The 17,651-nt window shown below is 49.3% G+C and overlaps 1 pseudogene; it reads right to left on the bottom strand.

Moving 5' to 3' along the window:
• Nucleotides 1–331: 331 nt before the first annotated feature.
• Nucleotides 332–2,387, bottom strand: LOC136455162 (U-box domain-containing protein 21-like; annotated as a pseudogene).
• Between the last annotated feature and the right edge of the window lie 15,264 nt (nt 2,388–17,651).

Raw genomic sequence — 17,651 nt, forward strand, 5'->3', positions numbered from 1 at the left:
AGATCGGACGATGGTAAAATAGGAGGTACCCAACTAAAAGTACCTGGAGGAACCAAATTAGGTGGATCAGTACAAAAATATGTGGAACAAAACATATTTTATATTTTATATTTAAAAGGGCGTACCCAATGCAGAGAGCTTCCGCTCTGTGCGGTATCTGAGGAAGGGTGTTAGTGACAAGCCTTACCCTCCCTCGCCTGTGCAATGCGAGGAGACCGCGACTCGAACCCGGGACCTTCCGGTCACAGGCGGTAAGACTCTATCGCTTGCACTAGGCCCGTCCTTCATTTTTCATTTTATATTTATTTCCAAAAAAGGGTAAATCAGTCATTTACGCATCGTTCTCCTCGCCGTCGCTGTGTGCCTTTCTGAGCTGCCACATCGCCAACACGGCGAGTGGGGTGGCCGGGTCGGACACGCAGAACATCTTCTTGACGAGCATGGACACGGCCAGCACGTGCGCCTGCGCGCTTGCGCGGCCTTCCTCCGCGTCGAGCACAGCCACTTGCCTTCTCGGACATGCTGTTGTCGGCATCTACAAAGGTCTCGACGAGCACGGGGACGAGCCCGGCGGTGGCAAGGCGCGCCGCGACGCGCTCTTCGTACAGGTGGTAGGTGGCCACCATGCCGGCCTTGGTTGCCTGTGGGTCTGATTGGAGACTTGATGGTCTTTGCCGGCGCGTCTACGATCTAGTCGACCTTTCTGCTCACATAAGGACGTGCCTAGTGCCGTCAGGATGTCCTCGAGGACTCGACCTTTCCGGTGCGGCGTCAGCAGTAGCAGCGAGCGACTCGAACGCGGCCCGTGCCGATGGACGCGAAGCAGCGCCTGTTCCGCTCGCTGTCCCTCGCGAGGGCCTATATCTTGGCGACCACCTTGGCGCACCGCACCCGCCGCGAGCGCGGAGCTGGCGAGGACGAAGAGGAGCTCGGTGGCCGGGTGTGATGGGGATCTTGGGCGTGGGGATGCGCTCGACGCCGCGGGAGCGGATGGCGACGCACCAGTCCTGGATGACGCGGCGGATGGCGTGGTTGGGGATGAGGGTCGTCGTGGCGGAGCGGCGCGTGGGTGACTCCACGGGGAAGGTGGTGCGGCCAGTTTCCAGCCACGCCTAGATGCTCTTATGGTCGTACATGATACCCGTCGGCCAGGGGCGAATCTACAGCTAGTTATTGGGGTCAGATGACCCCGATGACTTCCTCCAAGTTCTATTACAACACTGAATTTCATAGAAGAGAAATGTGATATATAAGCATGAGTCTTATACGTTGACCCCGGTGACTAAAATCTCTGGCTTCGCTCCTGCCGTCGGCGGCTAGGGCAGCTAGCGGAGCAAACACCGATGAACGAGGTAGAGGGTTAGGCAAAGGGCCATAACCTTAGTTACGAAATTAACCTCGATATTATAAACTATATTTAATAAATAATGTTTCTCAATTAGTTGGCTAAGAAATAGGAAAAATAAAAGTACCTTAAGGTACCAAGGTACTTTCCCAACCATTGTAATAGGTCTCAAAAAGTTATCCAAGGTTAACTAGCATATATCGCCTAAAAATTCTCAAATTTTAAAGGCTTGTTCCATACTATATAGGTTTAAAGTATTAATTGATCCTTTTTCCCGTCTCCTAAACTAGTAGTAACCGTTTGCTTGCTTATCGATTATCATAGGATCAGTTCTTTGAGATTTGAAGATAATTGCTTCTTTTCCTCAAAAAAACATATTTGCTTCTTGTTCTATTTTATTATTTTTGTTATTATCGTGCCACTTGTTTCGTTGTGCTTTCATGCGCATAAGGTGTCTGAATTGTAACAGTGGCAATTCACCTGTCATGTTGCTGTTATATATCAGCGTCCGAAGCGATAGGCTAGACTGAATTTTCAGCCCATTACACGAAAAGCAACAAAAAGATCTGGTGGTGTGGTGCCCCATTTGTTAAAAAGTTAATGCCAAATCTCATATCAGCTTTAATTACCTTTATATAATTAAGCACTAACCCGGTTGATTAGTACTAGTAGTAACTTCGTTCGACACATCTCTGCTGAGTGGAAGCGTCGTACGTTACCGGAGCTGTTAGGTACCTGCACGGCAACTGTTGCTCCAGATTTCTTCGCAGAGCCGTGGTGAATGAATCTACCTGATGCAGCTAGCCTCGTCGAGTGCTGCGTCGTGCGCCAACGTTTCTCCACATAACCCTGCCTGTTGCGGTTGCGCAGAGGACAAAGGCATCCATCTCAGGCTTATATATAGCTCCTTTCATCAAACTGAAACTCCTTTTGCGACGATGCTTCCACACATGCTTTTCTGTTGTGCGTGCTGCTTTACGCGTACAGCGCCTTGATGCGTGCGATGGTAGCCGGATCGGAGTGGCTGACCTGACCAATCCATGGCGCCTCTAGGTCGTCGCGGCGGCTAGTCGATTCCTACAGGAGCCAAGCAGACGGGCGCAGGCCGGCGTCGCTCTCGTCGGTGGAAGAGGGAAATCATGGAGGCCACATTGTTGGGGACGGAGTCGTCAGAAAAGCAGGAGGGAGGAGGCAAAGAGCCGTGCTTGCATGTTTGCTGTTGCTGCCGAACAAGGCTCCTCGACACCACATCCACCATGGCTACTAGTGCGTGTACGTTTGCTTGAGGTTTCCCTACTCAGATAGCACTGACAACTTAAAATGAGGCTGCAACTGCAAATCAAAACGAGGTCTTTTTAATTTAGTCCCCCCTTGGTCCATAGAATAAACTGGTGGTGTTGGGTCGGTGTACGTCAGATAGGGAAATGGAGTTGCGAATGCAGCAAGGAAAGATCTGGGGATCAGGCTAAGCAAGCCATGCGGATTCGTTTGCTTTGCGTTGCACTATTTATATTGTTGTTGGGTCTGCTGCTCTCTTTCATATTTTATTTTTGGTAAAAAGAACTTGCAAATAATAGTACTTATACCGTAATTATATATGGGCCCTCTGGTGGCTAGCTAGTCGGCAAGACCAAAGTATACTACTCCTGATTTTGCATATGATGATGAGAGTAAAAGGCATATGACCCCAGAGGCAGTATGCTGCCGATAAGAGAAGGTCTGAGACATTCTGTTTGCTTGTAAGAATTCAATCATTGGATCACACTTCAGAGTATGCTTTACAATGACGATATGTGATTATGATCAGTTCCAACTTCCAAGCGCAGAACCTAGTACTACATACTGCATATAATAGCCTAAAAGCTAGCTTAATCCTCGTGAACTAGTGAAGATCGCTCAGAAGCCATCGTGCATCCACTGTTTGGAATGGACGAATACGCTATGCATAGTAACCTTCGTCATCGGCTGCAATGCGATGCGACGCGGCGCAGTCCAATCACGGCATGCAGCCCGGCGAGCCAAATTAAAGTGCATGCGCCGCGGGAGCCCCCGGCCCCGGCGAACGAAGGCAAAGCGATCGAAACCTGCCAGTGCAGCATGATTGCGTCTCGCACCCGTAGTCGTAGGACAGGCAGCAGGCATCCGGCCATCCGGGGCGCCGGGCTGGACTGTAACTGCGCACACCGGCCCCAGGATGCGCGGGCCGACGCGAACGCGATCGAGCTCGCCCGCCGGTCGGCCCCTGGCCGGGCCCCCGCGTGCGGCTGTGCTCGTTTCGTGGTACACATTTGCGAGCCCGCTCGAACGCGCGGTGGACCGGCGCCCGACGAACCAACCCGGCGACGTCAGGCATTGCCGGCCAGGGGCAGCCGTGGTGGGGGGCTGCTCCAGGGGAATTATTGGGAGGCGGTGTCGGCTTCCGTGGGGGCAGCCGGGTGGACGCTGTTGCTGAAGCGTCGTTTGATTTGTTGGTGACTGTCGTTAGTTTACGCTGGTCATCGGGTGCGCGCTGCAGTGGAGCGCACAGCCTCTCGGACCTGCAGTTTGTTCGCTCGCTCGTATACGATTGTGGATTATAAGTTGAAATAGTATTTTTCTCTCACGCCAAACCAATCAGCAGTAAATAATCAACAATCGCTTACGACGAAACAAACGAGCTGATCCACATGCGGCTATGTGACGAACACGTAAGCTTAGCTCGTGTGACCCAGTAACAGTACACGTCTACTAGGCAATAGGCATAGATAGCACCCGGTCCCGGTGGGCTCCTAGTTCCTGCATGCAGCATGCAGGGTGAGAATGACGCGGCCCATCATCTGTCACCCACTCTTCTGAAATGGCTCCACTTCCACGCATTATTGGCAATCGGTGGCAATGTGGCATCATTGTCAAGGCGGCAAGTCGTCCTTTTCCATCAGAGAAGAAGAAAAGAAACTGTTACAGACTCGTGAGACCGGACCCCTAATACCTGAAGCTGTGAAGCCCATCGCTGTTTTTTTTTGGAGAACTGTCGCTGCATACTGTTTGCTTGAGACGGCTTACGGGAGTAAACGGCCTTTTTCGTACGCCTTTACGGTGGGCTGTTTCTTGTTTACAACTGGGCCTCCATTATACACCACACTATATATGATGCCAACCGCAGCCGAAGCTTTCCATGCGCGGTTCCAACGACCATCGAGTTTTCTATAGCCAATCTCATGGGAGTTTCATTAAATATGCTGACACGACACTATGTTAATAAAGAGAGAGATAATGAAAGTTTTATAGGAGTAGAGAGAGTTTCGTGAGGTTAAAATTCTTCTGCATTGTTTTCAAAATATGAGTGTATTGAAAACTGAGCCATAAAACCAGCACTGAGACTGGCTTAAGCAGAAATATATACTCAACCACCGCTGAGCCTCAATTTTGTTATAATCGCTTCAATTTTAAATTTATTTTTACGCTTATTAGTTTTATTTTAGAATTATCAAAGTGACTATTTCAGTACTCCAACTCTCATCCATGGATTTATCATTTCAAGGTTTAGAGATAAAACTAAACTCGGAACGATAGTTGATGGACCAAAATTGTTCAGCCAGTTTTTTGCCCGTTACTCTTTGCTGTTGTATACTGCCAGTTTTTTTGCCCGTTACTCTTTGCTGTTATATACTGCCAATTTTTTGCCCGTTACTCTTTGCTGTCGTATACCTGTGTGTGTGCGGTGTTGTGCAGTCGTGCAGACAGTAGCCACTACAAGAAATATATCTTTACATGACAGTTTATTTTCGTCATAGACACTCGAAAATACGTCATGGTTAACTTACCATGACGATTGAAAAAAAAAACATTATGTATCTCGCATCATATATTTGCTGGACCGAAATGAGCCGCCATAGATTGACATTTGTGTTCATCATGGAATCCCTCGAAGCCCATTTAGCCCAGGCTAGGCCCGATAATGTGTGACAAAATAGACCGTCATAGCCATATGCCACATAGGATGCCATGTAGGATATTTCTCCATCACTGGTTTGAGTTGCCATGTAAGCGACATGTGTTTACCAAAATTAACCGTCACATATTACATAATGAAAATCACATAAAGCTCAACATTTTGGTTAACTCAATTTACATTAACACAACATGTTTTGATCATCATAAAACTTAAGGAAACACGAAAATAGGTCCTTGTCAACCATCACATCTATTACAATAGAATTCAGGATAGCCAATGCATAAGCTTGAATTTTTTTTGCTGTACAGTGTTAGTCCTTAAAAAAATCCATTGCATCAAGTTCCTGGTCTCTGTACTTGTCTCCCTGAAAATTACACATGTGCAATATTAACTCACATGTAGGCAAATTAAACCGTAAGGAAGGAACAAGGCGCCAAGTCATGTACAATCAGGTATGACATATATGCTAGGGTTAGGCCCGTTGTGGGCTTAGGGGTGTTTGTTCCAGCTCCTAAACTTTAGTCGTTGTCCCATCGAATGTTTGAACACATGCATGGAGTATTAAATATAGACTATTTACAAAACTAAATGCACAAATTTAGACTATTTTGCGAGATGAATTTTTAAGCCTTATTGAAAGGTCCTTGTTTGGTTTTGGTAATTGAGTGACAACTTAGGTGGACTAATTGTGTTTATGTGAGATACATAGGTGATTAGTCCACAGGTACATTTGTGTGAGCAACATATGCCATGGAGGTGAAAATGGCTTGGAGATGTTGCAAAGCTCACACATGTGATGATGAAGGAGCTTATTGCACATGAGACATGACATTGAGTCATGTGATCAAGGTGGAGAAGATCAAGACAAGACTTGGCTTGATAGACCGGTTGCAAGCGTGAAGGGCAAGTCGAAGGCTTTGGAGTGATGGACCGCGTGGCGGTGAAACTTGAGCAAGACTTAGCGCCGATGGACAATGGCAACGATAAAGAGCAAGTAAAGTCAAGATCGATGAACCAATATGATCACATGATGATATAAAGTGGATCATATCATTGTTGATCATGTTGGTGCATGTGTTGCATCAACATTGAAGGAGATGGAATTGAATGCGCAAGGCAAAGGTATAACCTAGGGCATTTCATTTCACCGGTCATAGGTATGTAGAGAAGTATATGACCGGGTTTAGGATAGATGGCCGTACTATCAATAGGGGCAAACTTGTTTGCATATCGGTCATCTAGTGCCACTCGAGTGATCTAACTTTGCATCGTCGCTAGGATCGAGTGGCGTGGCAAGTTGAGTGGCTAACATCCTTTGGGAAATGATTATGAAAAGCTAACATACATACACATGATGGTGTATACTTGGTGGTGTTGGCACGTTTACAAAGGAGGTGGTGTTTGCAGGGTTGAGATGGATTCGGCGCATTCGGGAAAATGGAATGCCTACTTTCTATTGCGCCGGATGCAAACTCTTGGTGGTTGGCACATTGGTGCAAGGGTGAAGAAGTTAGAAGTGAAAACGAGCTGATCGCGAAGACGCTGGCGTCGGTCAACTGACCGGACGCTGGGTCTGAATGCACCGGACGCTGGCTGGCTACGTTCGGTCAGGCTGACGTACGATGACGCAGAAGCTGGAGTGTGACCGGACGCTGGCTGCGTCCGATCAAGTGTGACCGGACGCGTCCGGTCGAGGTCGGTACCTTACTGGAAACGACCGGACGCTGGGGGTTCAGCGTCCGGTCAGTTGAAGCTGCTGTGTCCGGTCAGGTCAAGTGACCGTTGGAACCGGGACACGTGGTCGTCTGTGGGCGACCGGACGCTGAGGTCCAGTGTCCGGTCAACACGACCGGAGCGTCCGGTCGGCCCGACCGTTGCCCAGTGAAGGGGTAACGGCTAGTTTAGCCCTTGGGGCTATAAATAGAAGTGGCCTTCGGCCATGGCTGGTGCTGAGCACCTAAGGGACTTAGTGTCCATGCTTATGAGTGCTTGGGAGCCCTCTATCACACATATACTTGATAGTGATCATTCGATTGTGTGAGTGAGCGATTCTAGTGCGATTGCATCGTGAGGTTGCATCGAGTGGCACTAGGTGATCGAGTTGCAAGCCGGTGGTGCTTGTTACTCTTGGAGGTTGCCACCTCCTAGACGGCTTGGTGGTGGTCTCCGTCGAAGTGCGCAAGAAGCTTGTGTGGCGCTCCGGAGAAGTGCTTGTGAGGGGCATTGTGCTCACCCCGCGGGAGCCGCGAAGAGCAACTCTAGTAAAGCGTGTCATTGAGCTACCCTCACTCAAGGGGTAGGTTCTTGCGGCGCCCGACGTGCGGGCTTAGCGGGTGATGCTAATTAGCCGCCGAACCACCAAGTGAGCGGTCGACGCAACGGGGACTAGCGTGTTGGCAAACACGTGAACCCCGGAAGAAAAATCATCGTGTCAACCTTGTTCTTCCCGTTGGTTTACATCCCCATTACACAAGCTTGCAATTATTTCTATACATATTAAGCTTGTGTAGTTGCTCTTGTAATTAGATAGCTTGTGTAGCTTGCTAATTATCTTCTTGCTTGTGTAGCATAGAAGTAGCTCCCTTGCGTAGCTAATTTGGTTTGTGTAACCTTGTTAGTCACATTGCTTAGTTTGTGTAGCTAAGTATTTGCGCTCTCTAATTTGGCATTGGTTGCCTTGTTATTGAGCATTGCTAGTGAGCTTTGTTAGCTTTGTGCTTTTGCTTACTAGCATGTGTAGGAGCTCTCTTGTTGCTTAAAATACTAGTGGCATAGGTTTGTGTAACCTTGCTCCTAGAATTGTTTAGGAGAGCTCTAACTAGCCCGGCATCTTTGTTGCATAATTGTTATCTTTGCAAGGTGCTGGTGAACATATATAGCGGGGTATAGTCTTGGTTAGACCGATAGTTTTAATTCCGCATTTGTATCGGTTAGCCGACGCGATTAAATTTTAGAAAAGACTATTCACCCCCCTCTAGTCCGCCATCTCGACCCTTCACTTATTAGTCCATAATTTGACAATATGATGCTACAGTAAACATATGCTAATGATGAATTCTATAATTTGTTTTTTTATTAATATCCGAACACCCCATGCAACATCTCCATATGACAGAAGCTGAAGACACGGCGCGTTCACGTACACAACAAAGCACACTTCGACACTTGGACTGCGTTGCAACCATTGAAACGGACGCCTGTCAGCCGATGGGGACCTGAACTCTCTCGGCGACTCGGCGCAATGCCAGTGCAAACGCGAAAACAACAGGGACTCACATGTGCCGCTCATTCTAGTCACCGTGGTGTGCATCAGTCATTCAGTCCTCAGACCAGACCCTTCATTCAACATCGATCCGGAAATCCTGCAATCATGGACGTGGGACCTACTAAAAAAACAAACAATCAAACTAAGAGTTTTGCTCCGGTAGACCACCCAAAAAAGTTTACACGCATCTTAAAGTAACCAAATATTAATTAAAAAACATTCTTAGATAATTAGCCCACGGTCTTATATGGACCTAGACCTATTTATCCATACCAGTTCGGAACCCGACCCATGTCGCTTGTTCGTTCTTTCGTCCGATCGGCAGCAGGGCACAGCACGGCGAGAGCGCGGCAGCAGCGCCGCGGCAGGGCTTGCGCGTTCTGGGGGTGTTTGGATGAGAGCCTGGATATTTGTTGCCTGGCCTGGAGGGAGCCTGAAAGTTGCCTGTGCAGCGTTTGCTTGGAGCCCTGGTCTTCAGGCTGGACCAGGCAGCCAGCGCGCTAGCCCAGGCGACCGAAAATGGCTGCCTGGCTGCGGAGAGAAGTTGCCTGGTATCACATTCACTTTAATCATCATGCTTTATATTTATATATAGTAATATATTTATACAATTAAACATAATACTAACTGAAACAAAATAGTACTTTTTGCTTTAACGAATCAAGTGGACACCTTCTTCCGCGTGAAATTTATTACATAAACAGAATGGAACTATGGAAGTATACTTGTCTTTTTGTCCTCTCTAATAAAACAATACAAAGATTTGCCATCGGAAATAATAATTTTGAATTAATTTTTTAATAAATAAAAAATAATCCTCACATTATTTTTTTTCAAATCCAGATTAAGATTTCTTATATTGATTACTTATTTTTTATTTATCCTCACATTATTTAATCAAAAGTATTAAAATCATATATTATACTAAAAGACATAATTTATCAATATATTTCCTATTTAATCTTATTAAACATGATTATCTAATATTAAACACGTGACAACAATTTACTAAATTATATATTTTGGTTAATCAGATTATAAAAATACATATTAACTATACAGAGATAAATAAAAAACACATTAATTTAAGCATATTATAAATTAAGGAAACTCACTTATCTGTTTTTATTTTGTCACCGTATGTTTATTTGTGTATATTTGAGGTATTATTAATTAAGAAAATGAATTAATTACCTCTCCAGCAGAGAAGAAAACACATGATCTCTATTCATTAGCTTTCTCAGACCAGGCATCTAACCAAACGAATAACTCTCAACTTGCCTAGCCAGACAGATTCTCTCAGAATTTCAGACAACTTTTAGGGCAACACTTTTCTCCAGATAAATCATCAAAGGCTTTCCACCAAACATGCCCTCTGCGCACGAGCGGCGGCCGGCCTGCTCAGCGCCACGGCATCTACTGCAGCGCAGCCTGCGCGCGTCGCTTTCAGCGTTGCACGGACTGCGGCGGTCCAGATTTCGATCACGGCCCCGTTTAGTTGCTGGCCGATTCGGCGACGCCGGAATTCTGAGACACTGTAGCGCACTGTAGCTTTTTGTTTGTATTTGATAATAATTGTCCCATCGTTGACTAATTAGATTCAAAACGTTCGTCTCGCAAAGTACAACCAAACTGTGCAATTAGTTTTTGATTTCGTCAACATTTAGTACTCCATGCATGTATCGCAAGTTTGATGTGACGGAGAATCTTCTTTTTGCATAGTACCAAAATTTGGAATTTGGAGTAACTAAACAAGGGCCATGGGTTGGGAGTTGGGACGGCGCCCTCTCGAGTCTCGGCTCGACTGGGGCAGCTGCAGCCATAGAGGAATTGGGCTGCTCCATTCCTAGCTTGACGCTGATAGCAATAGCTCCTGCTGCTACTCTATGAATAATGGTCTAAGAGTAACGAATGAATCATAGCACTAATTCTCCACATGCTTGATCTCGTCATCATTATCCGTGGATTATAAATTGCAATTATCTACCTAGGTTAGCTACCCACGTCGTGAGGACGGTCTAAAGGCGTGTTTAGTTCGCGAAAATTTTTGGCTTTAGCTACTGTAGCACTTTCGTTTGAATTTAACAATTAATGTTTAGTTATGGATTAATTAGGTTCGAAAGTTTCGTCTCGTGATTTCTCACCCAACTGTGTAATTAGTTTTTTTTCGTCTACATTTAGTACTCCATGCATGAGCCGCGAGATTTGATGTGACATTTTGAGGTGAAAACTTTTTGAAACTAAACCGGGCCTAAATGGTGCTGCCCTCATCAAGCCGGCATCCGCCAGGGAGTAGGAGCTCGCTCGTCGTGCCCAGCCGCGGCACTGAGCTGACTTGCCTCCGCCAGCGAGCTAAACGCTCACGCCCTGCCGCCGGCCGCCGGCTCTCCGCGGACCGCACGTACGTGCTGCCGCCGGTTGAAGGAAGAACAAACGCGAAACATAGCAACAGGCCGATCCACAGTAATCGGAGAGGGTGGGCTGGTCGGGCTCAGTGTGGATATGGATAGGGCCATGAGCTACAAGACCCATGGGCTAATTAATTAAGAAAGTTTTATATTTAATATTAAGTTATTACTTTAAGATTCGTGCAGAAGTTTTAGAGGGTCCACCGGAGCAAAACTCTCAAACTAATCATAGAATTAGTAGAGGATTCACGGTCACAAAATTAGCGTAACACAAGTTATTTTTAGGCTCAGATTCATCTTAGAACTATTAAACTAACCAAGGAGATTATTTCAATCACCGAACTCTACATTTTGGGTTCAATTTCATCTATAAATTATCGAAGTGTGTTTCAGTCCTCAACTTTTCTTTTTATAAGTTCAACTTCGTTCCTCACACTACTGGAACGCCGCACCATCATGCCTGATCAGCTCTAGCATAACTCGTGTTTGGAGATAAAAACATCATTAGTGGACAGTCTAAAAATCTATAATGGCCATTAATAATCTTGATGCGTTATTTTCAATGTTCCCCTATAATGGTACCGTTTATATAATATCCTACTACATTGTTTTGTAGGAGTAAGGCCGCGTTTAGATGACGAAAATTTTTGGTTTTGGCTACTTGTCGGGTACCATAAAACGGGGTACCCTGAGCGTACACCAAAAGAGCCACTTAAACCCCATCAACAACAAAGCCAGAAGGTGAGTCGGGAGATAACCATCGGCCCCGTCCGAGCCCACCGGCTCTCCGCCTCGCCTTAGGCCTCGCACGGGAGGTCTCGACGCCCTGACGAATCTCCGCCTCGCGCGAGGCCTCTCGCGGGAGGCCTCGACAAGGAGCCCAATCTCCGTCTCGCCCGAGGCCCCGTGAATACAGTCTCGGGCGAGACAGCGACGCTCCGTATCGCTCGAGGCTGGCTTGGCAATAACCCGTCGCTCCCGCCTCGACCAGTCTTCCCGACAACGCGTCACGTTCCATTAATGCGTCAACTACTCCCGCAATCTCAGCCAGACGACGGCTCGACACCGCGGAGTGGCCGACGGGACAAGGAATCGCATCAACGCCATACCGGCCAGGACAAGGCGCGACGGGGATTACCGGCCGCTGTGTTCTGGCGCTGTGCCCACGATCAGCGCCTGCACTACACTGTGCCCCATAACCCCCGCCCCGAAGACAACGCGGCATGGGAAGTCTAGTCAGGGTCATCATCGTCTCAGAATCAACGTACAAGATCAACTGCTCCCTCCGAGCCTCGGCACTCTACGTCAGGGCCTCGACTATCTCGAGATTCACGTCTGCCAAGACCCCCCACCACGGTTTGGCCTAGGCACCAACCGAGCCTCGACTTCGCGCGCAGTCAACCTACAGTGACCCGCACGTCGACCGCCTCGCCCGCTTCGAGGTAGCACTGGAGCTCCCATAACGCACAAGATCGGATGTGACCAGCACGTCGCCCCAGTGCTTCAAGGACGAACCACTCTAACGGCCACGCCGCCACAGGAACAGGCTACAGAGCTCGAACACGCCGCCTCCGTTCGCATGACGCCGTGTAGTTAGCACCTGTACTACCCTTGTCCCCCCTTCAACTATAAAAGGAAAGGACCAGGGCCATTTCTAGCGGAGGAACACACGCGCACACAAGCAACACCCGGTAACACGCACACTCCCCCGCTGCCTGAGAGCAACGTCTCAAGCAGCCCGCACCGCTCCACGCCGAGACTTGGGATTAGCTCCCTCTCTCACCAGCTTGTAACCCCCTACTACAAGCACTTCGGTGCAAGGAATACAAGATCGATCTCTCAGACTGGACGTAGGGCACCGATTGCCTGAACCAGTATAAGCCTTGTGTCTCTTTGCATCACCATCCGGGATCGGGAACATGCAGTACAAATTTACTAGTTGGTTGAGGACCCCCGGTCTGAAACACCGACAGTTGGCGCGCCAGGTAGGGGCCTCTCCGTGTCAGCTTCGTCATCCCAACAAGTTTCGGATGGCAGACCCTGTACGACCACTGCGTCTCGGCACGGTGGACTGGTTTGGAAGCCTAGAGTTCATGTCTCTAGGGCACGAGTATGACATGGTACTCCTCACACCCCGAGCCCCGCCTGCCGACGACGACGTCATGTACCAACAGCCCAGGCGCAGGCGGCGCCCGGGCGGCCGCTCTTGTCGCGCTCGCCAGGCGCGACGCGAGTGGGGCCACACCGACGCCATGCGAACCCAGGACGACACGCCGCGCTCTACCGGTACCCCGTGCCCGGCTGTTGGCACATGGTCCCCGGTTGAGGACCTGTCTGGCCTGGGCCTGGGCAAGGGAAAGACGCCGGCGGCGTGCGGCAACGCCCCGTCACCAAGCTCTACTCCGCCACCTCCTGAGGCGCCGGCTCCGGCAAAGCAGAATCCAGCGATGGCACCATCTCCGTACCCCTTCGGGTTGAGAAATGCTGCCGCCTCCTACGCTTATGCCTATGCTTCCATTCACGTGGAAACCTCAGGACACCACCAACGCTTCACCCTCGACTTCAGTACCATGACTTCGACTCACTCCCACGCCGACTCCTCGGAGGAGGACGAGGCATGGACCGGAGCGGATTTCTCCGGACTTTGCGACCCTGAAGCCATGCGCCGCTTCCTGGCCGCAAGTGACTATTGCTTTGGCTACTCCGACTCTGATGATGAAGATACCTACGATCCACTCGTGAGTGCTTCCACGTCGGACTTGGGATGCCAAGCACGGGCGATGAGGACGAGGGGGCAGGCAACCGTACTCCACTTCATCAGGGAACAGGCGATGCCACGCCCTCATGCATTATCCCACCGGCAGCACGGAACGAGAACCTTGCCCTCGGACAACTCCGACGCCTGGACCAGGAGCAGCTCCGAGAGCTTCAAGCCAAGGTCGAGCAAGATCGACTCCTTCTGCAACAGCTCCAAAGCACTCTCGAGCAGGAGCAGCAGGGCCATGGTGATGGCGGAGGAGCCCGACGGCAGGCTCGTGACGTGCACCACCGCATCAACGACGACGAAGGGGACGATCGTCTCCCAATCTTCAATCGCGCTAGCTAGAATGTCGCGGCTGCGGCAATGCTAGTGCACGCGATGCCCGAGCCCTCTACCACGGAAGGGCGACGGGTTCGCGGTGAGCTCCGAGATCTCCTCGAGACCGCCGTGGTGCAGCAGGCCGAAAGTTCCACCTCCCAGCGGTGCGGAGCCGTCTCGGACCTCCCCTCAGCACCGCATCGGCAGGATAGGGAGGCTTTGGTTCGTCCCGAGCCCGATCGGGCGCCGATAATCAACAGGGTCCCCTCGGTCCATGACCGCCTCGACAACCGACGCGAGGCGTAGGGCGACCACGAGGTGGTCGGCCGACGACGGCGCCACGACAGTGAGGGGCCCGCTCGAGGCTACCATCCGCATCGGGGCAGCCGTTATGATAGTGAGGAAGACCGCAGTCCTTCTCCTGAACCGCCCGACCCTCGAGTCTTTAGCAGGGCCATCCGCAACGCTCAGTTTCCAGCCTATTTTCGCCAACCAACCAACCTCACAAAGTATAGCGGCGAGACCAACCCCGAGCTCTGGCTTGCCGATTACCGCCTAGCTTGTCAGCTAGGCGGCGCGGACGATGACCTGCTCATCATCCGCAACCTCCCCTTGCTCTTGTCAGACTCAGCACGAGCCTGGCTCGAACACCTCCCTCCCTCATAGATCCACGACTGGCGCGACTTGGTTAGGGTCTTCGTTGGGAACTTCCAGGGCACATACGTGCGCCCTAGAAACTCCTAGGACCTTAAGAGCTGCCGCCAGAAGCTGGACGAGTCTCTCCGAGACTTCATCCGGTGCTTCTCCAAGCAGTGCACCGAGTTGCCCAGCGTCGGCGACTCAGAAATCGTCCAGGCCTTCCTCTCCGGCACCACCTACCGAGACTTGGTCCGAGAGTTAGGCCGGACACAACTACGAGGGATGCCAGTACTATGCACGGTAGACACATCTCCCAGCCCAGGCCCTCCAAACCATTCCCATTACATGGCCGTTTGCCGTATGGGGGCTCAACATGGTCGGGCCTCTACAAAAGGCCCTCGGGGGCTTTACCCATCTGTTGGTAGCAATCGATAAGTTCTCCAAATGGATCGAGGCTCGTTCGATCAATCGAATCAAATCCGAGCAAGTAGTGCTATTCTTCACCGACATTATCCACAGGTTCGGGGTCCCTAACACCATCATCACTGACAACGGGACACAGTTCACCGGCAAAAAATTCTTGATGTTCTGCGACGACCACCACATCCGTGTGCCCTGGTCGGCCGTAGGACACCCAAGGACCAACGGCCAAGTAGAACGTGCCAACGGCATGATCCTATAAGGCCTCAAGCCAAGAATTTACAACCGGTTGAAGAAGTTTGGCAAGAAATGGCTCGCCAAACTCCCATCGGTCATCTGGAGCCTGAGGAACACTACAAGCCGAGCCACAGGGTTCACGCCTTTCTTCCTGGTCTACGGAGCCGAGGCCATCCTCCCCACTGACTTGGAATATGGATCCCCGAGGCTACAGGCCTACAACGAGCAAAGCAACCGCACCACCCGCGAGGACGCCCTTGACCAACTGGAGGAAGCCCGAGACGTCGCGCTACTGCACTCGGCCAAATACTAGCAAGCCCTACGGCGCTTTCAAGCCCGGTGCATTCAAAGCCGAGACTTGAAGGTAGGCAACCTAGTGTTGAGGCTGACACAGTCCAACAAGGACCACCACAAGCTGACCCCACCATGGGAAGGGCCGTACATTGTCGCCCAAGTGCTGAAGCCCGGAACCTACAAGCTAGCCAACGAGAAGGGCGAAATCTTCACCAACGCTTGGAACATAGAGCAGCTGCGTCGCTTTTACCCTTAAATTTCCAAGCGTTGTATATATTGTTTCTCAGAATACAATTAAGAAGCGTTCTTTAGTTGTTCTAATTTTTCGAGAAACCCCCCCGAGCCCATCGTGGGTCTCGGCAATACGATAACACTGTAAGCGAGACTCGGCTCTGCCTCCGCAGAACCGAGCCTCCCTCGGGGGCTAGATGGGGGATTCCCCCCTAAGTCCCACGCATCATTTTTTAGTCGTTTTTTGAAAAAATTCCTACGCCAAACCCTCTAGCACGCTCTGACGAATCGGTTGCGAAAAACCCAAGGACCAAAAGCCCGTCTCAGGACCAGAAGGCCGGTAGAGTCGCGAGACAGCCTAAGCCTCTGGGCTACGGCGCTTCCTCACCACCTTTCGCCCAGGAGACGGCTCAGGCTCCAAGGAAGTTTTTTTGCGAAGAAATCTGATCAGAGACAACAAGAGGGCAGATGCTCGGAAATACAAGACAAACGATTAAGAAACACGAGTACTTTAAAAGAAAGGCCTCGACAGTCACAAATGTTACGATACAAAGTTAATTCATATTCTATTTACATGGCCGCTTGGGCCCAGGTCAAGGCTCAGGACCTCCAGCACTCACTGCTCTAACTTTTGTGTCATTAATAAAGATTGGAATGCCCTGTGTGTCTCTGTCTTCAGCGTCACTGCTCTAACTTTTTTGTGCCCTCCATGTCACTGTCGTCAGTTTGGACTCTAACACCGTCAAACTGTAGGTGTGAAAAGTCAAAAATACCCTTAAGTCTAAATATGTCATTAAATTTTTTTAAGCATCTTAACGACTTCAAATAAAAAAACTCAAAACTAGAAAGTTATAGATCTCTTCGAGATCTATAATTTTCATATAAAAATTATTTTCATTTAATTTCGCAAAAAAAGATATATGATTTTTCTAAGATATATTAATCATATCAAATCATATTTTTTGTGGAATTAAATGAAGATAATTTTTATATAAAAATTATAGATCTCGATGACATCTATAACTTTCTAGTTTTGAGTTTTTCCATTTGAAGTCGTTAAGATGCTCAAAAAATTAATGACATATTTAGACTTAAGAGTATTTTCGACTTTTCACACCTGCAGTTTGACGACGTTAGAGTCTAAACTGACGGTGGTGGCATTGAGGGCACAAAAAAGTTGAAACAATGACGCTGAAGATCGTTGAACTTTTTCAGGGACACACAGAGCATTGCGATATTTTTTAATGGCACACATGAAATTCTCCCATCTTTATATAGGAATCCTGCTTCCAAAAGACGAGCAACGGATTGGGCCACGTCGCCCATTAGCCCGTTATCCATCAGATCGAGCCAGGACACAAAGGGTGTGATTGGTTGCTTTGGTGATTGGGAGCCGGGATGGAGAGGCAGCCCAGGATTGTGAGATGCATGCTCAAATCATGCACCCAGTCATGTTTGGTTGTCTTTGTTGTTGGTTCGGTACAAGATGTGATCTTGTTTGGTTGCATGCATGGATAAGAGTTTTGAGTGTGTGACACATGGGCCTTTATACCATGGGTGCATCGTGTCGTCCTGCATCACGAGGGAAGTGGAAATTGAGAAGACGGAACCGTGCGGGATGGTGAAGGGCAGCGAAATGAAACGAAGCAGGCAAAGTGTATGAGGCGGGAAACCAAACACGACTGAGGAATGAGGTGAAGCAGACAAAGGGTGATGGCCTAGTTCGGGCAACCAATCAGCCTCAAGGTGAACCGTTCGATCCGGGTCATAGTGGATCAGTCACCCGTTAAGCCATGAAA

Source organism: Miscanthus floridulus, chromosome 5, assembly GCF_019320115.1.
Source record: "Miscanthus floridulus cultivar M001 chromosome 5, ASM1932011v1, whole genome shotgun sequence".
NCBI lineage: Eukaryota > Viridiplantae > Streptophyta > Magnoliopsida > Poales > Poaceae > Miscanthus > Miscanthus floridulus.